This window comes from Somniosus microcephalus, chromosome 9, assembly GCF_052327205.1.
Source record: "Somniosus microcephalus isolate GS21.2 chromosome 9, FLI_Smic_1.0, whole genome shotgun sequence".
Taxonomy (NCBI): Eukaryota; Metazoa; Chordata; class Chondrichthyes; order Squaliformes; family Somniosidae; genus Somniosus; species Somniosus microcephalus.
This window is the reverse complement of record NC_140995.1, coordinates 96,338,733-96,361,472: the sequence shown is the minus strand read 5'-3', so window position 1 is coordinate 96,361,472 and position 22,740 is coordinate 96,338,733.

The following is a 22,740-nucleotide window of genomic DNA, read 5'->3' as shown; positions in this document are numbered from 1 at the left end:
CAGCATTAAAACAGAATGAGCGTATAATCATTTGAAATAATTATCAGTTGACCTGCGCAAATGTATTTTTTGTATTTTTTATTTCATAGGCAGCAAACAGTGGGAAATGGTGTTGAGTGTAGAATTAGTGGAAGACTAAGTTTTCAACTGTTAATACTGGAAGCACTTGTTAAACAGTTTATAGAATTACAGAAAAGAGTCATAGGGACAAAAGTATAAAACTGAATTAAAAACTAAATACAGAGGGTAGCAATAAAGGATTGGAAAGTGTTTATGAGCAGCTACCTCAGTGGTTCATCGCAGGACCTTTTAAAATATAATACTGACTTGGGTAAAGATATCAAACACAGAATCTCCTGGTTTGTAGATGATACCAAAATAGGATGCAGAGAAAATACTGAGGAAGAATGCAATGAGATTTCAAAGAATTTACAGCATGGAAATTCTGTTGCATGATATTAATGCATGAATACTTACATAGGAACATAGGAATGTTCAGGACTGGAAAAGAACACTGAAGTCCATCTGTCTGGTGCCAGTGTCTAGGAATTATCGTATCTCAAATTGGCTGCCACCATTGCCTACAAGATAAGTGACTGCACTTCAAAAGTAATTTAATGTCTATGAAGCCCTTTTGGATGTCCTGAGGGTGTGAAAAGTGCTATACAAATGCAAGGTCTTTTCTTTCTTTACCTCTCACACACTATTATAGAATTCCTACTCTCTCTTGAATTTTCTAATACAATCAATCCCCATTCCATACATTCACTACTCTCTACATAAAGTAGTTAAGTTTAAATGATCTTCTCACCCTCTCTCTTCTGGGTTTTAAGCTATGCCCTCTTGTTGCTTAACACATTCATATTTTTTGTATCACTATTTTATCAGAGGCTGGTTTACTTTAACATTTATTTGAAATGTGTTAACACCTCTGTTAAAATTCTATTCATGCAATAATATCATACAGTGTAATTTCCAGGCTCAGATCACTTAGGTGACAGGTAATAAATACAGTTCCATGTGAATAAGTTTACAATAATTAATTTTAGAGCAAGAATCCAAACGAGGGAGTGTGTTGAAATTGAACAGTCTCACAGCCACTGTTGAATACCATCACTGCCAAAACTTTTACCATGCATCTGGCAGTACAAGACTCCTATTTGTCCTTCTGAACCCATATACTCTCCATTGCAAAAACCGCCTAACTCCACCTCCATAACATCACCTGCCGCTGCCCTGCCTCAACCCATCTGCCACTGCAACCTTTATCCATGCCTTTGTCACCACCAGACTCGACCATTCCAATGTTCTCTTGGCCGGCCTCCCATTCTCCACCTCCCGCAAACTTCAACTCATCCAAAACTCTGCTGCCTGTATCCTATCCCACACCAAGTCCCACTCACCTATTAACCCGTCATTGCTGACCTACATTGGGTCTCGTTCACTAATGCCTCAAATTTAAATTCCCATCCTCGTGTTTAAATTCCTTCATGGCATTACCCTTCCCTATCCCTGTTAGTTCCTCCAGTCTTACAACACCTCTCTCCCGAACTCTATGTTATGCTGACTCTGGCCTTTGTGCATCCCCTCCCTTCACCCCACCATTGGCAGCCATACCTACAGCTGTCTAGTCCCCATGCTCTGGAATTCCCTCCATAAATCCCTCTGCCTCTCCATTTCCCTCTTCCTTTAAGACCCTTTTAAAACCCACCTCATTGACCAAATGTTTGGTCACTCCTCCTAATATCTTAGCATCCATTTTTGTCTGATTATGCCTCTGTGAAGTGTCTTGGGATGTCTTTCTACATTAAAGGTGCTACATAAATACACGGTTTTGTTGTTGTAGACTCGATGGCCGGAATTTTGCCTGCCTGGGCGGGTCCGGTGTGGGCGGTGTCCGTGGCGGGTCCCGACCCTGCTGCTGACTTCATCCCGCTGCTGAAAATGAACTTACCCATCCTCTTGTTTAAATTTCTTCGTGGCATTACCCCTCCCTATCCCTATATGAGGAAGGAGGCATTGCTGGATCTGGTTCTGGGGAATGAGGTAGGTCAAGTGGAGCAAGTGTCAGTAGGTGAACATTTAGGGAACAGTGATCATAGTATCATAAGGTTTAGATTAGCTATGGAAAAGGACAGGGAGCAATTTAGTGTAAAAATACTTAATTGGAGGAAGGCCAATTTCAGTGTGATGAGAACAGATCTGGCCCAGGTACATTGGAATCAAAGATTGGCAGGCAAAACTGTAATGGAACAATGGGCTGCCTTTAATGAGGAAATAGCTTGGGTATAGTCGAGGTACATTCCCAGTAGGGGGAAAGGTATGGCAACTAAAGTCAGATCACCCTGGATGGTGAAAGAGATAGAGAGTAAGATGAAGCAGAAAAAGAGTGTGTCTGACAAATGTCAGGTTAAGAATACATCTGAGAATCAAGCTAAATATACAAAGTTCAGAGGAGAAGTGAAACAGAAAATAAGAGGGGCAAAGAGAGGGTATGAGAATAGAATGACAGCTAACATAAAAGGTAATCCAAAAGTCTTCTATAGGCATATAAATAGTAAATGGGTAGTAAGAGGAGGGCTGGGGCCAATTAGGGACCAAAAAGGAGACCTACGCATGGAGGCAGAGGGTGTGGCTGAGGGGGCTAAATGAGTACTTTGCATCTGTCTTCACCAAGGGCGAAGATGCTGCCATAGACATAGTGAAGGAGAAGTTAGAGGAGAAACTGGACGGGATAAAAATTGATAAAGAGGAGGTACTAGAAAGGCTGGTTGTACTTAAAGTAGATAAGTCATCAGGACCAGATGCTGGGACGCTGAGGGAAGTGAAGGAAGAAATCGCGGAGGTACTGACCATAATTTTCCAATCCTCCTTAGAAACGGATGTGGTGCCAGAGGACTGGTGAATTACAAATGTTGCACCCTTTGTTCAAAAAAGCATGTAAAGATAAACCCAGCAACTACAGGTCAGTCAGTTTAACCTCGGTAGTGGGGAAGCTTTTAGAAACAATAATCAGGGACAAAATTAACAGTCACTTAGACAAGTGTGGATTAATTAAGGAAAGCCAGCACGGATTTGTTAAAGGCAAATCGTGTTTAACCAACTTGATCGAGCTTTTTGATGAGGTATTGAAAGGATTGATGAGGGCAATGTGGTTGACGTGGTGTGCATGAATTTCCAAAAGGTGTTTGACAAAGTGCCACATAATAGGCTTGCCAGCAAAGTTGAAGCACATGGAATAAAAGGGACAGTGGCAGCATGGATACGAAATTGGCTAAGTGACAGGAAACAGAGAGTAGCAGTGAACAGTTGTTTTTTGGACTAGAGGAAGGTATACAGTGGTGTTCCCCAGAGATCGGTTCTAGGACCACTGCTTTTCTTGATATATATTAATTACTTGGATGTGGGTGTACAGGGCACAATTTCAAAATTTGCAGATGACACAAAACTTGGAAGTACAGTATTAGGATAAAATTTGGTTTGGGGATATAAAGGGGTAGGCCTCAAATATTTAACCAGTATAATATGTCTGAAAGGTACCATTCAGTCTTGTCAGGCTGGAAAACAAACGCAAAGCACCGTGGGATACTTGGCTGTGTTAACCCTTTTAGACTAAATAGGCTCAATTTTGACTCAGCCGTCAGGCGGGCTTTGAGGCGTGTGGGGGGTTAAAATCGTAAAACCTGGGGGTCAGGATGCCCCCTGCCGCCTGGTTCCCGACACCTAGCCATTTTAACCCAGGCATGTCTGATGGTCCCGAATCAGTCCCGCCTGCAACAGGCGGGACTGGTCTTTAGGGCCCTTAAACAGCAATAATTGGCCTTTATAATCCCATTTTAACAGGCCCTTGCCTGTTTAACCCTTTTCCCACGTAAAACACGCCTGGTGGGGATCACACCTGTGAAACCTGGCGTGAGCACTATTGGCTTGCTGACTATCAGCTGCAGGTCAACCATTAAAGAGGAGATTTGATCAGTCATCATTTGCAGGTGGCAGGACTTTGTTGTCTCAGGCCTGGGGCAACTTTTACCAGCCTTAACCACACCTGTGGAAGGTTGGAGCCTCACACACTTCTCCAGTATGACCTCCTATGAAACCCCTCTCGCCACCCTCACTCAGCGCTTCCTCAACTGAGGCATCTACCAGAAGCATGGAAGGCCTTTTTTCCTTCCCTTCTTGGCATTAGAGGACCTCCAGCACCAGGCGACGCAGCAGCAGAACCAGGAACAACAGCAGCACCAGCAACAGCAGCAGCAGCAGGAGCGACAGGCTGCTGCTCACCCACCTGAAGCTGCACAGGCCAGAAGGGGCCAGCGCTTGGAAGTGGCTTGAGAGCACCTTGCTGCACATCAGGGGGCCATGGGGACCCGTATCTGTACTGGCAGTCCTACTCAGAAGGACTTCCATGAAGGTCTGGTTTCTCTGTTCAATAGATGCCCATCGCTCCTCAAGAGATGTCATTCTATTATGAACACTCACCATGTTTTCCATACCCTGGTGACTTATCTCCTCCATGGAGGCTGCCATCCTTTCCATGGTGATGCGTTCATGTGCCAATGACTCCACAAAGGCTCTGCTCATGTTCGCTATGGACTCCTCCATTCGCTCCACACTCACATCAACCCTGGAGACAAAGCCTGCCAGAGACTCCTGCATCTGTTCCTGGAGTTCCAGCCCTGCTGATCTTATGGATGGACCCAGAGGCAGAGGGTCGACATGCAGCTGAGCCGAGCTGGCAGAGGCCTGCGCCCTCTGACTAGCACTCTCCACTACTGTCCCTGTCTCCACAATCTGCTGATGCTTACTTGTGAGCAGTGATACACCAGGTGACAACACTACTCTATGTCCCGAAGGTCCCACCGAGGTGTGAGTGTCTGCACTGGTGCTGGGTGCACTGAATTCTGCTGATGCTGCGCCCTCAGAGGTTGCAGATTCCTCTGAGGAGTCTGGAAGCTCAGGCTCTTCCTCCTGGACAGTGGGGACGGGGGCTCTCGATGGTCCTGTGGGGGAGTAAAGGAAAGAGTTGGAGATGTGAGGTCAAGGTTACATGCACATTGCATATTGCAGATGATCATAGGTCCATCTGTTATAGCTTCAGAATCATTATCAGAGACTCATGCAATGTCAATGAGAGAGATGGAAAACTATTCTGTCACCAGCTTGCTGTGACGCACCCATCTGTCCGTCCCCCACATGCGCCTCATCCTCCAGTCCTACGATCTCCAGGACGGCCTCCTCCCAGGGGGTGAGGTGGGCTACTGATGGTGGCCCTCCTCCTGTCCTCGCTCGTTCTCTTTTATTGTGAGCTCTCTTTTCCTGCAATGAGGGAGACAAGTGAAGTTTGAGTGAGAATGAAGGAGTGAGTGTAGAGAATCCATAGCATAGATGCTTAGATGGAGACAAAGATGGAGTGAGGTGGCAAGACCAAAGGCCCTCCCTGTGTGTTGTCAGTTATTTTCATAGCATCAGAGTGATAGGGAGTGTGAGGGCTGCATAGTCGAATAGTTAGGTGAATGTGAGCATAGAGAGAGAGGGAATGGGTAAGGGTGCATGGATATCAGTGTCAAGTGGGATGTGGAGGAAGAAATTGCTAAAGCTGAGTGCTGGTGAGGAGAGGCAATGGAGATCAGATTGAGAGTGATGGGAACTTCATACTCACTTTTCCAGTGTGCTGAAGGTCATGAAATCTCTTCCTGCACTGTATCCAGGTTCTGCAGGTAGCCGATAAGGAGTTGACCCCCTCTGCCACTTGCAGCCACGCAGCCTTTGTCTGCTGGGGAGGCATCTTCCTTCCTGATGAAGGGAAGAGCACCTCCTTGTGAGCTCTTGCTCCCTCCACTGAAACCTGCAGGGCAACGTCGTCAAAACGGGGTGCAGACCTCGGTCTTTCTCTTGCCATTCTGCTTCCAGCTCAGTGTATCAGCAAATGCCAAAAGGTTGGCAGCCTGCAGAAGAAGCAAGGCTTGTTGCAGACCCTAAATGCAGCAGCAATAATGACATCATATTATGCGACTTTTTGACTGGAAATATTCATTTGCCAAGGGTTCCCACACGTTGGAAATCAATTGGCCAATTGAGTTAAAATTGCATCAATCTCACACACCCATTTAGTTTCGTGTGGGAAACACCAAATTCGGGGAACCCGACAATTCCCTGCACCTGAGTTAAAATCGACCCCATAGAGTACAAAAGCATGGAAATTATGATGAACATGTATAAAACACTGGTTTAGCTCAACTGGAGTATTGGCCACCGCACTTCAGGAAGGATGTGAAGGTCTTAGAGAAGTTGCAGAAAAGATTTACGAGAATGATTCTAGGGATGAGGGACTTCAGTTACGTGGATAGATTGGAGAAACTAGGGTTGTTCTCCTTAGAGCAGAGTGAGAGGAGATTTGATAGAGGTGTTCAAAATCATGAGGGGTCGGGACAGAGTAGGTAGAGAGAAACTGTTCCCATTGGCAGAAGGGTCGAGAACCAGAGGACACAGATTTAAGGTGACTGGCAAAAGAGCCATGGGTGACATAAGAAAAAACTTTATTACTCAGTGAGTGGTTAGGATCTGGAATGCACTGCCTGAAAGGACGGTGGGGGCAGACTCAATCACGGCTTTCAAAAGGGAGTTGGACAAGTACCTGAAGGTAAAAAAAATTCAGGGCTACAGGGAAAGGGTGGGGGAGTGGGAAGTGCTCTTGTAGAAAGCCGGCATGGGCTTGACAGGCCGAACGGCCTTCTTCCGTGCTGTAACCATTCTACCTTAATGGGGCCTATAAAGCCTGCCCAGCGTGCCCAATGAGATGGAGCACGTCTGGTGACATCATTCATGACACATTTTCAGCTGGGGTCCTTAAAGGGACCCTGGCCACATTACAGTTGACGTTTAATCTAACAAAGTGGGTGTTGAATCTTTACTCTACAATAATATAATAAAAGTTATATATGAGTGACAAAGAAATATTTGAATAATATTATCATTAAGCAATATGACACCATCTACAAATGCGATCAAGAACATAATTTAAAAAATACATTCATTGGGAAGTTATTGGTGCTTTAGTCACAGATCTATAAACTTTTGTGTCAGTAACTGGTACAAATAAAAGATGTGTGTATAGGTAATATATAAAATTAAGCAGATTTTAAATGTAATTGTAAAAGGGTGGATTTACAATCTTATGCAAATTCAGTGGAAGAGCTGCGGCAACCCTGACAAACAGTGCAAGTGGTGCTTATGTGTTTCTGGGATTTCTGTAGCTCTTCCATTTAAGTTAACAATGGACAAGTGAGAGAACCTCTGCAGAAATTCACCCCCAAAGTCTCAGACTGAAAAATTACATTAGTTATATTCAGGGCCTGAAAGCAAATTGAACCAGTGGAATGAGTGATGAGAATGAAATTGTTACAGTTGATGACTTGATTTAATGTGTAACTGGGCAATCACAGTATACTGTGAGAAAAACCTGACCAGAAACAACACAAAAACGTGTTAAAATGTTAATGTCATGTTTTATAGTGCAGATCAATTCACTGCAATTACTGTTGAGTTGGAAGGCAACAGCCGAGAATGGCCAGTGAAAAATATATTTCTCTCACCATCCAAGGTAGGATGGGAACCTTCAGCACTCACATCCCTTCAGGAATTTCTGAATTAACATTTACCAGTAGCTTTTCAATTAGAACAGAATCTCTATCTCTGATGTAATCAACATGTTTTTATTTTGGTTTGTTTTTCATGCTGTCAAGTAATCAGCTGGAGCAATGGCCACGGAACTCACATCTCAGGTTGACAGACATGGTTTCCGAGCTGCGTGAATCCCATGGCCTCGCAGGGAAATTTAAAAAGTCAAAAAAGGCTCTTAAGTGCCTGTAAATTACCTGATAATTGTTGTGTATGTACCTTTAAGAGAGAACTGATTTTATACTGTAGTACCGGCAGTGACCACACCTGTATATAAAGCCGTAGCAGGCTTCTGTACTTTCAGTTTCAGCATACCCTCTGTTCAGTAAACACCTGTTATTATTGTTCTCCTGCAGTCCGTGTGTTATTGATACGCGGACACTACACTGGCGACGAGCAGGTTCGAACTCACCTGCAGTACTGCATCACCTCACGGGGATCCTTCCCTGAAAAGAAGCTTCTTGGAGGTCGAAGTCAGAGCAACGGGCGTCGACGGCTGGCAACCGCCCAGTGATCCATCGGAGTTCAGAGAATCGCAGGGGAGGCTGTGGAGAGCTGGGCTTGGCTCCCCAGTCAAGGTGTTCCAGCAAATCGTGCTGGTAGCAGGTAGTGCGCTGACCCTTCCGGACTGCGGCGGGCTCGAGCTCGATTGAGCGGCTCTGCAAAGGGGCCGTGCAGCGTCGTTGGGAGGAAAAGAGAGAGAGAGAGGGTGGAGCGCACAGGGCGCAGTCGGTGCTCAAGAACCGGGCAGCGTAGAGAAAATAAAACGAGGGGAAGGAAAGAGAGACACGCCGAAGCCGCGGGGCGCCGCCATTACCCTTTAGAATGCTAGGAGCAGCGTTGGCAGCAAGGGGAAGAAGGAAAAGCGCGGGAGGCGCCATTTTATTCCATTGGGGAAGAAGGAAAAGCGCGGGAGGTGCCATTTTAATCCATTGGGGAAGAAGGAAAAGCACGGGAGGCGCCATTTTAAACCACACAAGATGCCGAAGAGTGGCAGTATCACTGCTTTCGACAATGAAATAGAAGACTGGACCACGCACGTGGAAAGAATTGAAGTGTACTGCAAGGCAAATGAGGTGGCCGATGGAAAGAAGGCGTCGGTATTATTAAATTTGATGGGCGCAAGAACGTACGGCCTATTGCGGAATTTTATTACCCCAGCTAAACCAACGAAGAAAAGTTTTGAAGAGATTGTTAATATCTTACAGGAACATCTAAACCCTACACCGCTGCTGATAGCAGAAAGATTCAAGTTCCATAAAAGAAACCAGCACAAAGATGAGAGCAATGCTGACTATCTTACGGAAATACGCAAGTTATCGAAGCACTGCCAGTTCGGAGCAGGACTGGCAGATACCTTAGGGGATAAGTTTGTCTGCGGGCTCCAGAGTGAAGGAACCCAGAAACGACTACTTTCGGAAAAGGACCTGACGCTAGAACAGGCTTTCAGTGTGGCAGTATCCTATGAAGCAGCAGCACGGGGAGCTGCGGAAATACAACAGAAACCACAAGAATATAGCGCTAATGAAATGGCATATGGAGCAGAAAAGTGCTATCGCTGCGGCAGAACAACCCATGATCAGAAGGACTGCTGGTTTAAGGACAAAGTATGCAGGCAATGTGGGAAAGTGGGACACATAGCAAGAGTCGGGAAAGAAAACCAACACTAAAAGAACTACTAAGGAAAAGTACAAGAAAGTAAAAAAAATGACAGACAGTAGTTCAGAAGATCAGGAGAGTGATAATGACTCCGGGAGCAGGAGACTAAGTTGTCTAAAGTTACACAATGTGATCGCAAAGGAGGATCACCGAACCATTTGGGTCACCCTCATGATAGCAGGGTCCCAAGTAAAGATGGAATTGGACACAGGATCAGCCCTAACTGTCATGAATCGACGAGACTATGAGCGGCTATTCTCACACATACCCTTGAAGGCCACGTCCATTGTATTGAAGACATACACGGGGCAAAAAGTCTACCCCAGAGGAAAAATAAGGGTGCCAGTTAAATACAATGGCAAGGAAACACAGAAACTGTATCTATATATACTACAAGATGGAGGACCACCATTATTGGGACGTGAATGGATCCGAAAAATACAATTGGATTGGCATTCCATTCAGGCTCTAACTGTGGCTGACAAAAAGGATGACGACGTCACACCTGCACGACTGTCAAAAATTCTAACTGACGCGAAAGAGGTGTTCCAACAAGGACTTGGGACTCTAAAAGGAGTAACGGCAACGATAAAAATCAAAGATAACGCAACCCCAAAATTTTTAAAGGCCAGGCCTGTACTGTACGCGATCCGCCCAGCCGTTGAAGCAGAGCTGGAGAGTCTGGAGCATTCGGGTGTGCTGTCCAAGGTGGACTGGAGCGAGTGGGCCACACCCATCATTCCTGTAATGAAGAAATCATTGAGCAGCACGCCTGGGGAGCCGAAGAAGGTTCGCATCTGTGGGGACTTTAAGGTAACTGTGAACCCAGTCCTGCACGCAGTACAATATCCACTTCCACGGACAGAAGATATTTTCACCTCACTATCTGGAGGGAAATGCTTTACGAAGATTGATCTGGCCCAAGCGTATCTACAAATGGAGGTGGAAGAAGCATCTAGGGAATACCTCACGATAAACACTCACAAAGGTCTTTACCAGTACAACCGACTGGTATTCGGGGTAGCATCAGCCCCGGCTATTTGGCAGAGGGCGATGGAACAAGTCCTGCAAGGGATCCCGGGGACCCAGTGTTATTTGGACGACATCCTGGTTACGGCCGAAAATGACAGTGATCACCTTGCCAACCTGGAGCAGGTGCTCACTAGATTACAAGAATATGGGCTACGAGCCAACCGCCCCAAATGCGAGTTTTTCAGGAGACAAATCTCGTATTGTGGCCACATGATTGATGAGGAGTGGTTACATAAGTCCCCAGACAAGATTGAGGCAGTAGTCAAGGCTCCAGCACCGGAAAATGTGTCGCAACTGAGGTCGTTCCTCGGGTTGGTGAACTACTACCATAAGTTCTTGCCGAATTTATCTACAATTCTGCACCCACTGAATGCCCTGCTGCAAACTGGAGTAACATGGAAATGGAGTGATGAGTGTAAACGTGCCTTTCAGAAATGTAAATGCCTAATCACTTCAAAAGAAGTATTGGCCCACTACAATCCAACAGTACCGATTCGGTTGGCATGTGATGCATCTCCCTACGGCATTGGAGCAGTGCTGTCACACAAATTCCTTGACGGTTCAGAGAGGCCAATAGCCTTTGTGTCGCGCTCGTTAACCTCAGCCGAGCGTAACTACGCCCAGATTGAAAGGGAGGCCCTCAGCCTGGTGTGGGGGGTGAAGAAGTTCAATCACTATCTGCACGGGCAGAAGTTCACCCTACTGACTGATCATCAGCCTCTGGTCTCCATTTTTAACCCAAAGAAGGGCGTTCCGGTGATGACGGCGCAACGGCTGCAAAGATGGTCACTTTTTCTAGGGGCACATCAATACGACATAGAGTACAAGGGTACGAAACAGCATGGAAACGCTGATGGGCTGTCGTGCCTACCGTTGCCTCTGGTGGAGGAAGCACCTGCAGTGGACCCTGTTGAGATATTCCATTCGACCATAGTCGAATGTCTACCTGTTACAAACTCAAGTATAGAGAAGGAAACCCGAAATGACCCGACACTCTCTCGGGTCTATGATTTGACGGTGAAGGGATGGCCAGCACATGGCGACTCACTGTTGCCAGCATTCTCGCCAAGGAGAGAACAGCTGTCAGTGTGCCGGGGGACCTTGATGTGTGGATCCCGAGTGGTAATTCCACCCAAGTTGAGAGATAGAGTGCTCAATGAGCTTCATGAGGGTCATCTGGGATGGGTAAAAATGAAGAGCCTAGCCAGGGCGTTTGTGTGGTGGCCGGGAATCGATAAAGAAATCGAGGATATGACCAAGAGATGCACAGGATGCCAGAAGGTCCAAAACGCTCCACCACAGGCCCCCGCTACACCCATGGGAGTGGCCCTCATCTCCATGGCAACGGGTACACATTGATTTTGCTGGTCCATTTATGGACTCAATGTTTTTAATCGCCGTGGATGTACATTCGAAATGGCCAGAGGTCATCAAAATGTCCTCCACCACCACGGAGAAAACTATTGCAGTCCTACGGACCATCTTCGCCAGGAACGGCTTGCCAGAACAGATTTGCTCCGACAATGGACCACAGTTTGTGTCCGAGGAATTCTGGAGGTTTCTGAGGAATAATGGGGTAAAACATTACACATCTGCCCCATATCATCCAGCCACAAATGGATTGGCTGAGAGGTTTGTTCAGACCTTTAAAAATGCAATAAAGGCGATGTATAAAGACGACATACCACTACAACACAAGGTGGATAATTTCTTGTTTGCTTACCGGAATGCGACGCATGCAGTCACCAACCAAGCTCCAGCCATAATGTTCTTCAACCGAAGGCTAAGATGTCGCCTGGATTTGCTCAAACCAAACATAAGACGAGATGTTGAGGATAAGCAATTCCAGCACATCAATGAGAAGCCAACCAGGAGCTTCAAGATAGGGCAACCAGTCTTGGCCCGTGACTACCGAACAGAAAAATGGCAGCCAGGAACGATATGCACACAGCAGGGACCACTAATGTACACAGTGGACGTTGGAGAGAGCATCGTGAGACGCCATGCTGACCAGATTCTAGAATCACAGGAACAAGCCAAACCCATACCACGAGCATGCGCACCTGGTGATGAACCCGAAGTACAGATTGCGTCTACCTCAGAATCAGTGGTATTGGAAGCTGACGAACCAACCAATGACAATGAGCCAGAATCGACTCCACCGCAAGAACAGGATACTCGAGAAAGGCGCTATCCAGTCAGGATCAGGAAGCCTCCTCAAAGACTGAATTTATAAATGATTACTTCAGTTGATGTATATAATACAGAGAAAATTGTAATTGTAATTAGTTATTATTTAATTGTTAAATGAATGTTATGTACTGTTTATCTAAAAGGGGAGGAATTGTTGTGTATGTACCTTTAAGAGAGAACTGATTTTATACTGTAGTACCGGCAGTGACCACACCTGTATATAAAGCCGTAGCAGGCTTCTGTACTTTCAGTTTCAGCATACCCTCTGTTCAGTAAACACCTGTTATTATTGTTCGCCAGCAGTCCGTTTGTTATTGATACGCGGACACTACAATAATCATCTCAATTGGGTCCCCCACCACTGCAGATCGGGTCGGCTCCGCGATGACAGGTGTACCTGGGGGAAAGGTGCATGGGAGTGAGATGACAGTGGGTTCCTGACCTGCTGTCAAAAATAACAACTTTCCCACCCGACCCACCACCAAAGAGCAATCCAATTAGTCCCACTACCACTCCAGAAAATTCAGCCAGATTTCTCCAATGCTCTGTTTACTGCTCTGCCAGCATCCATCCTGCATAAACTCCAACTATTTCAAAAGTTGCCTACCCAAATGTTATCCCACAGTAACTCCTGCTCACCCATCACCGACCTCTCACTGAACTACACTGGCTGTCTGTCCTCCAATGCACTGAATTTAAAATCCTCATCTTCAATTTCAAATCCCTCTACAGCCTCACCTGAACCTCCTTCAGTTTTATCTCCCTTCTGATCCTCCGATGCTGACCTTCTGTGCATCCCCTCTCTTTGCTCCACCATTGGGGATAGACCTTCCTGCGAAATTGGTCCCAATGTCTGGAATTCCCTCCCTAAACCCTGCACCTGTGTACTTCACTCTCCATTTTTGAAAGACTGCTTCAAACCCAACTATCCAACCAAGCTTTCCGTAATCTCTCTTAACTCTCCTCCTACGCTTCAGCATCTGTTCCTCTTTTCTTCTTGTGCTAAGCACCTTGGAACATTATTTTACATTAAAGGCACATTATAAATGTAATTGGTTGTTGTTGAAAGAGGGATACTACATACAAGAACACTGGTTTAAGGTGACTGAATAAGCCAAATTCCACTTTTATTATAGGAGATTCATAGGATTTTAAGAGTGTTTTGGGGTTTTCCCTCTGATTTCAACCATTTTTCCATGAAAACTACAAATCAGTGACTTTGATTATGACTCAATCTATGAAACTGTCAGTTCATGCTTGGCTGCAATGAAAAAGGAAAATAAAGGCACCAGGTTTACATTAGTGGAGAGATAGAGTAATAAGTCAAAGGAGGTTAAAATGCTGCTGTTTAATGCACGTGTCAGTGAGTATCTGCAGTACTTTGTGCAGTTCTTGTCACCTAATTATGGTAAATATATTATTGGTCTTGAGAGGACCAATGGAGCTGATTCCAGGTATCAGGAATGAAGAAAGTATAATTAAGTTTGGTTTGTTTTCTTCAGAAAGGAAGAAATTTTGATTTGATCGAGTTGAAATTTTAAAGGTTATGAAGGGCATTGACAATGCTGATCAGATTAATTGTTCACTATGATGAAATGTTCAATTACCAAGGTACATAGTTAAAAATTAGGAAGTTAGGTGTGAGAAGGCAATTCAAGAGGATCCTTCAGTGATTATAATCCTAACCATGTCATTTTGTAATACACCAAGTGGAGGCCAATCTCAAGGCAGAGACTCGGGAGTAGGCCATCTGGCCAGCCTATTGGCTGAGGAATAGGGCAAAAAAGTAAGGGAAGAAAAGTACAAATGGAAGCATCACCCCTGTTCATGTGTTCTCTGTATATCAGCGTAACACAGACAATCCTGTTTATTTTTTATATATATACATATGTAAAAGCATTTTGATTTATATACTATTTAAAATTTGCCTAATGAGCTTCCAGCAATTTTGCAGAACACATAGGCCTCGATTTTCATTGCGCCGTGGAGGCGGGCTTGGAGGTAGGCGGGGGGTTAAAATCGCAAAAACTGGCGGGCAGGACACCCCCCCCTCCCGCCTGGTTCCCGACTCTGAGCAATTTTAACTCAGTCGTGTCTGATGGTCCCGACTCCGTCCCGCATCCAACAGGCGGGACTGGTCGTTAAGGCCCTTAACAACCACTAAATGGCCTCCATAATCCTATTTTGAAAGGCCCTTGCGAATTTAACCCTTTTCCACATAAAACACACCTGGTGGGAAACACGAATGTGAAACCTGGCGGGAGCACTATTGGATTGCTGACTATCAACTGCAGGTCAACCATTAAAGAGGAGATTTGATCAGCCATGATTTGCAGGTGGCAGGACTTAATGGTCTCAGGTCTGGGGCAACTTTTAGAAGGCTTAACCACACCTGTGGAATGTTGGAGCCTCAGACCCATCTCCAGTGTGACCTCCTGGGAAACCCCTCTCGCCACCTTCACTCAGCACTTCCTCAACGGAGGCATATACCAGAAGCATGGGAGCCATTTATTTCCTTCCCATCTGGGCATTAGAGGAGCTCGAGCACCAGCCGCGGCAGCAGCAGAACCAGGAACAACAGCAGTACCAGCAACAGCAGCAGTAGGAGCGCCAGGCTGCTGCTCACCCACCTGAAGCTGCACAGGCCAGAAGGGCCCAGCGCCTGGAAGCCTATCGGTGCACGAGATACCTCCCAAACAGGGTCTACAGACGCAGGGTCAGCTACCTCAACATGTCTGAGCAGTAGTGCCAAAGGCGGCTCCGACTTTCGTGACAGGTAGTGACTGACATCTGCGCAATGCTGCAGAAAGACCTGCTGCCCAGAGGACCAGGTGGACAAGCATTACCAGTGGCCATCAAAGTCACCACCACACTCAACTTTTTTGCCTCAGGCTCATTCCAGGGATCAGCAACAGACATCAGCGGCATCTCCCAGACGGCCGCACACACTTGCATCATGCAGGTAACCGATGCCCTCTTTGCCCTCGCGCACAATCACATCCATTTCACCAAGGATCGCGCAAGTGTCACGGCGCGAGCGGTTGGATTAGCTCATCTGGCAGGCTTTCCAAGGGTGCAGGGCGTCATTGACTGCACACATGTGGCACTTAGGGCACCCCATCGCAATCCAGGTATTTTTGAGAGGCTTCCACTGCCTCAACGTTCAGCTGGTGTGTGACCACAAGAAGGAAATTTTGCATGTTTGTACCCTGGCAGTTGCCATGACTCCTTCATACTGCACCAGTCTAGTGTGCCTCCGCTCTTCAGTCTGCCAGACCAACTTAATGGATGGCTACTTGGAGACAAGGGCTATCCCCTGAGGACGTGGCTAATGACGCCATTGAGGAGGCCAGACAACGAAGCTGAGGAGCACTACAACTCCAGCCACATTTCCACCAGATCCATTATCGAGCAAACCATCGGTTTGCTGAAGATGTGCTTCAGATGCCTGGATAGATCAGGTGAAGCCCTACAGTACTCAGCAGCCAGGGTCTCCAGAATCATCGTGGTTTGCTGTGCACTTCACAACATGGCACAACGTCGTGGTTTGCAGATTCCTGAGGACCAAGTGGCTCCTCACATATCCTCCTCAGATGAAGAGGAGGAGGAGGAGGAGGAGGAGGAGTGCGACAATGAACATCCTGCAGAGGCCCATCAACCAGCGGCAGCATTACGCGAGAACATTACTGCCCGGGATGCAAGGAATGCACTCATCCTGGCCAGATTTGCTTAGCCTAGTCAATCAAACACTTTTGCCTCACTGTTTCTTACCAGAGCTTTGACAATGGCCAAGAACCAAAGGATTCCTAGCGCTCCGACCACCATACTGACAGTTGCAAGTATTCCTGAGACCTCAATGTGGAAGTCCCAAAAGCGAAATGACAGATGCCACTACTGCAACATTTGCCATCAGAATTTTTATGTTCAATAACGACGTGATGGCATTTTTACAATAAACACAAAATTGCACCCAAGTGACTACCCTTGTGACTATTTGTGCAGAATTTTCCTCTTATGCATGCTCCTACGTGGTGCCTCCCCTGTGGCTTCAGCAGATGTGGAGGCCCCTTGCACACTTTCCTGCTGCTCCTGTCTCGACACTTTTGGCGGGCGTCCTCTGGGGATACGAGCCTGTGAGGGCTCGTCAACAATCTGCTACTCCTGCGGCTGTGCAGGGGTTGAGACGTCTATCTCACTTGGGTGTCGACTCCGGTGGGGCTCTGACCGAGGGCTCTGCAGCGGCATGGAAGTGTGAGCGCTTGGAGAGGAGCCCCCACTTCCTTGAGGTCTGTCACCAACCTCCCTCTCATGGGTTATGTCCCCCTCAGCGCCTGCAAGTGGCTGGAGAGCACCTTGCTGCACATCAGGGGGGCCATGGGGACCCGTATCTGCAATGGTAGTCCTACTCAGAAGGACTTCCATGAAGGTCTGGTTTCTCTGTTCAATAGATGTCCATCGCTCCTCAAGAGATGTCATTCTATTCTGAACAATGACCATGTTTTCCATACCCTGGCGACTAAGCTCCTCCATGGCCATAGCCATCCTCTCCTCTACCGTAGCCATCCTCTGCTCTACAGTAGCCAGCCTTACCATGGAGATAGCAATCCTTTCCACGGAGGTAGCCATCCTTTCCGTGGTGATGCATTCATGGGCCAATGACTCCACAAAGGCTCTGCTCATGTTCGTTATGGACTCCTCCATTCACTCCATACTCGCAGCGACCCTAGAGACAAAACCTGCCAGAGACTCCTGCATCTGTGCCTGGAGTTCCATCACCTCTGATCTTATGGATCGACCCAGAGGCAAAGGTTCAACATGCTGCTGAGCCAAGCTGGCAGAGTCCTGTGCCCTCTGACTAGGACACTCCACTGCTGTCCCTGTCTCCACAATCTGCTGATGCTCACTTGTGAGCTGTGATGCACCAGGTGACAACACTACTCTATGGCCCGAAAGTCCCACCGAGGTGTGAGTGTCTGCGCTGGTGCTGGGTGCGCTGAATTCTGCTGATGCTGCGCCCTCAGAGGTTGCAGCTTCCTCTGAGGAGTCTGGCTGCTCAGCCTCTTCTTCCTGGCTAGGGGGGACGGATGCTTGTGATGGTCCTGTGGGAGAGTAAAGGAAAGAGTCAGAGATGTGATGCAAAGGCTACATGTGCATAGCTTTTTGCAGATGCTCATAAGTCCATCTGTTACAGCTTCACAATCATTATCAGCGACTCATGCAATGTCAAAGAGAGAGATGGGAAACTTTTCTGTCACCAGCTTACTGTGTTACACCCGTCTGTCCATCCCCCATGCACGAATCATCCTCTATTCCCATAATTTCCAGGACGGCCTCCTCCCAGGAGGTCAGGTGGGCTATTGAGGCTGTCCCTCCTCCTGTCCTGGCTCGCTCTCTTTTGTTGTGAGCTCTCTTCTCCTGCAATGAGGGAGACAAGTGGAGGTCAAGTGAGGGTGCAGGAGTGAGTGTAGAGATTGCATAGCATAGATACTTAGAAGGAGGCAAAGATGGAGTGAGGTTGCAAGACCAAGGGCCCTCCTTGTGTGTTGTCAGTTGTGTTCAAAGTATCAGAGTGATAGGGAATGTGAGGGCTGCATGGTGGAATAGTTATGTGAATGTGAGCATAGAGAGAGAGGGAATGGGTAAGGGTGCATGGATGTCAGTGTCAAGTGGGATGTGGAGGAAGAGATTGCTAAAGCTGAGTGCTGGTGAGGAAAGGCAATGGGGATCAGATTGAGGATGATGGGAAATTCATACTCACTTTTCCAGTGCGCTGAAGGTCACGAAATCTTTTCCTGCACTGTATCCAGGTTCTGCGGGTGACTCCCAAGGAGTTGACCTCCTCAGCCACCTGCATCCACACTGCCTTGGTCTGAGTTGGAGGCCTCTTCCTCCCTAATGAAGGGAAAAGCACCTCCCTGTTTGCGCTAGCCCCATCCACTAATGCCTGCAGTGCCACCTCGTCAAAGTGAGGAGCTGATCTGGCCCTCCCGCTTGTCATTTTTGCTGCAGCTCCCTCACACTGCACAGTCAAGAAACTTGGCAGTCTGCAGAAGAAGCAAAGCTTGCTGTGGACTTTAAATGCAACAGCAATGATGACGTCATCGGAGGGGACTTTCAGTCATGAAAAACCCATTTGCAAAGGCTTCCCACACGTTGGAAATCAATTGGCCAATTCAGTTAAAATTGCATCAATCTCCCACATCCATTTAGATTCGTGTGGGAAACACGAAATTTGGATAACATGACACCATCCCGCACCTGAGTTAAAATCCCCCCCCATAGAATCATAGAATATTACAGCACAGAAGGAGACCATTCAGCCCATTGAATCTGCGCCAACTCTTCCAAAGAACAATCCAGTTAGTGCCACTCCCCTGCTCTTTCCCCATATCCCTGCAATATTTTCTCCTTCAAGTAATTATCCAATTCCCTTTTGAAGGCTTCTATTGAATCTGTATCCACCACCCTATCAGGCAGTGCATTCCAAATCCTAACCACTCGTTACGTAAAAAACTTTTCCTCATGTCGTCTCTGCTTCTTTTGCCAATCACCTTAAATATTAAAATAATTTTTATTGAAATCTATTAAAATCATTTACTATCTAATCATGCTGTAATTTTTCTCAGCTTATAAGGAAAACTTTACTTTCTGTGGTATTTGTGGAAAGGGTGTGCTCAAAAAAACTTCTGCGAGATGCACATAAAGTTTGATACTTGTATTAATATAAGTCTATCTTGTTTTCTCTCACAGAATAGAACATTAATCATATGTGAAGAGTGTGCAAACGCTGGCCTTGATGTGAATTATGTTGCGGCACACCCTCTCAACCAGGGAGTCCATTTTATGGGCCCTCACGTGCTTTCGCAGCAGGACGGGCCCCGGAGAGGTCAGCCAGGTTGGTAGCGTGGTTCCTGTAGTCGACTTCCTGGGGAAAACAAACATTCGTTCATGGGGGGTGGCGTTGATGGCAGTGCACAGTAGTGACCGGATGGAATGCAGCGCTGCCGGGAGGACTTCCTGCCAGCGGGAAGTTGGGAGGCCCTTAGACTTTAAGGCTAAGAGGACGGCCTTCCATACCGTCGCGTTCTCTCTTTCCACCTGCCCGTTCCCTCGGGGGTTGTAGCTGGTGGTCCTGCTTGCAGCAATACCTCTCGCTAGTAGGAACTGACGGAGTTCCTCGCTCATGAAGGAGGAGCCCCGGTCACTATGTATATAGTTTGGGAACCCGATCACCCACGAGGGTGGGCTCTGTTATTTAGCCAATAAAATTGATATACCTATCAATTTATCCAATGAAAAGCGACGAGTTAAGAAAGTAACTATCGGTTTTTATTGGCTAAATAACAGAGCCCACCCTCGTGGGTGATCGGATCCAACAAGGAGGAATACCAGCCAGTCGACCACCTTTATACTTGGGCAGGTAGGTGGAGCCGTGGGCGGAGTCAGCAGTGGTCAGCCCAGGTACAACAGTGTGAACAGTGATAACCATAGAGTAACGATATAACAGTGATAACTATAGTGTAACGATAGTGAACGATAAAAGTGGTTTACCACAGCATGTACAGGAAACTTTGTGATATCCGGCACCGACGGGACTGGCGTGTTGCTGATCTATCAAAACTGCTGGACATACAAAGTTAATGTTGAAGCATACGGAGGTTTTCATCTCCGTATCTGACAACAAACACTGTTGCTTAGCAGCAGCTTCTAAAGAGTCAGCTGCAGCTGCAAGCGTCTCTAGCTGAAGCTGTTGCTATAGCTACAGACCTTGCAGTGCCTGACTGGGAAAAAAAAAGAACGAGAACTAAAAATACTTATAGAAAACGGCTCCTGATTTTTGCCGTTAGATCGAGTATTCCGGACATACAACCTCTGGATAAACCAAAGTTTCCTGTACTTGGCTGTTCTAACTAGTAGAGTGATTGATTACTATCCCATAAACTTTAGAATGTTACCTGCAGACATACCTGGCCTCCAAGCTTCCATTATATGTTTTTATTTTTTAACTTCTTTTTTGGACCATCAGAAATAATGGAAGGAATTTTAACCCCCCAAGAACAGGTGAGTTGGGAACGGGTGGGGGGTTAAAATTTTAGATTTTTAGAACGGGGGTGCAACCCGACTCCAACGCGCCCACTTCCAGGTTTACCGGAGGTGCATTTGGATGCCAGCAAGAAACCTATTCACCAAAGCCGGGGATCTAATTATTGCAGGTGGGCGGGTCGTCTTTGGCATAATTAATGTTGTTAGGAGACGTTAATGAGGTGTTTGTAAATTGGTTTTAACTTCGCTCCAAATCTAACTTGAGCAGCATCGGTTTCCCTGGGCTCGGGGAACTGACCAGGGAAATGGAAGAGAGTTTTAGCAGCAGTTCAGGTGGATATTTATACTTGTCATTGTCCCATCTGAATAAAAGCTCACTTATTGCTGCTGGTGTCTCAAATGTTTGGCAGAGAATGCTTGTGTGGATACAGATTTTTTTTCAACCTTGGAGGCTTTCAAATCGACAACATCAGGATGGCAGGTGCCTTGGATGTGTTTGACAGCCATCAGAAGAGGAAGACCATCACCATCCATGGCAGTGATGACGCGCTGTGGTGGAATCAGCCCATGAACAAGAGAGAGGTGCACAGGAGGGAGGGGCACAAGAGAGAGGTGCACAGGAGGGAGGGGCACAAGAGAGGGGTGCACAGGAGAGAGGTCCACAGGAGAGAGGGCCACAGGAGAGAGATCCACAGGAGAGAGGTGCACAGGAGAGAGGTCCACAGGAGAGAGATCCACAGGAGAGAGGTGCACAGGAGAGAGGTCCACAGGAGAGAGGTCCACAGGAGAGAGGTCCACAGGAGAGAGATCCACAGGAGAGAGGTGCACAGGAGAGAGGTCCACAGGAGAGAGGTCCACAGGAGAGAGATCCACAGGAGAGAGGTGCACAGGAGAGAGGTCCACAGGAGAGAGGTCCACAGGAGAGAGATCCACAGGAGAGAGGTCCACAGGAGAGAGGTCCACAGGAGAGAGGTCCACAGGAGAGAGGTGCACAGGAGAGAGGTCCACAGGAGAGAGATCCACAGGAGAGAGGTGCACAGGAGAGAGGTCCACAGGAGAGAGATCCACAGGAGAGAGGTCCACAGGAGAGAGGTGCACAGGAGAGAGGTCCACAGGAGAGAGGTCCACAGGAGGGAGGTCCACAGGAGAGAGGTGCACAGGAGGGAGGTCCACAGGAGAGAGGGGCAGAGGAGGGAGGTCCACAGGAGGAAGGTACATAGGAGAGAGGTGCACAGGAGAGATGCACAGGAGGGATGTCCACAGGAGAGAGGTGCACAGGAGGGAGGTCCACAGGAGGAAGGTACATAGGAGAGAGGTGCACAGGAGAGATGCACAGGAGGGATGTCCACAGGAGAGAGGTGCACAGGAGGGAGGTGCACAGAAGAGAGGTGCACAGGAGAAAGGAGCAGAGGAGAGAGCTGCACAGGAGAGAGGTGCACAGGAGGGAGGTGCACAGAAGAGAGGGGCACAGGAGAGAGGTCCACAGGAGAGAGGTCCACAGGAGAGAGGAGCAGAGGAGAGAGGTGCACAGAAGAGAGGGGCACATGAGAGAGGTCCACAGGAGAGAGGTCCACAGGAGAGAGGTCAACAGGAGAGAGGAGCAGAGGAGAGAGGTGCACAGGAGGGAGGTGGAGAGGAGAGAGGTGCACTGGAGAGAGGTGCACAGGAGGGAGGTCCACAGGAGAGAAGTCCACAGGAGAGAGGTCCACAGGAGAGAGGTGCACAGGAGGGAGGAGCAGAGGAGAGAGGAGCACAGGAGAGAGGGGCACAGGAGAGAGGTGCACAGGAGGGAGGTGCACAGGAGAGAGGGACAGAGGAGAGAGGTCCACAGGAGAGAGGTGCACAGGAGGGAGCTGCACAGGAGAGAGGTGCACAGGAGAGGGGTGCACAGGAGGGAGGTGCAGAGGAGAGATTTGCACTGGAGAGAGGTGCACAGGAGAGAGGTGCACATGAGAGAGGTGCACATGAGGGAGGTGCAGAGGAGAGAGGTGCACATGAGAGAGGTGCACAGGAGAGAGATGCACAGGAGAGAGGTGCACAGGAGAGAGGTGCACAGGAGGAAGGTGCATAGGAGAGAGGTCCACAGGAGAGAGGTCCACAGGAGAGAGGTCCACAGGAGGGACGTGCACAGGAGAG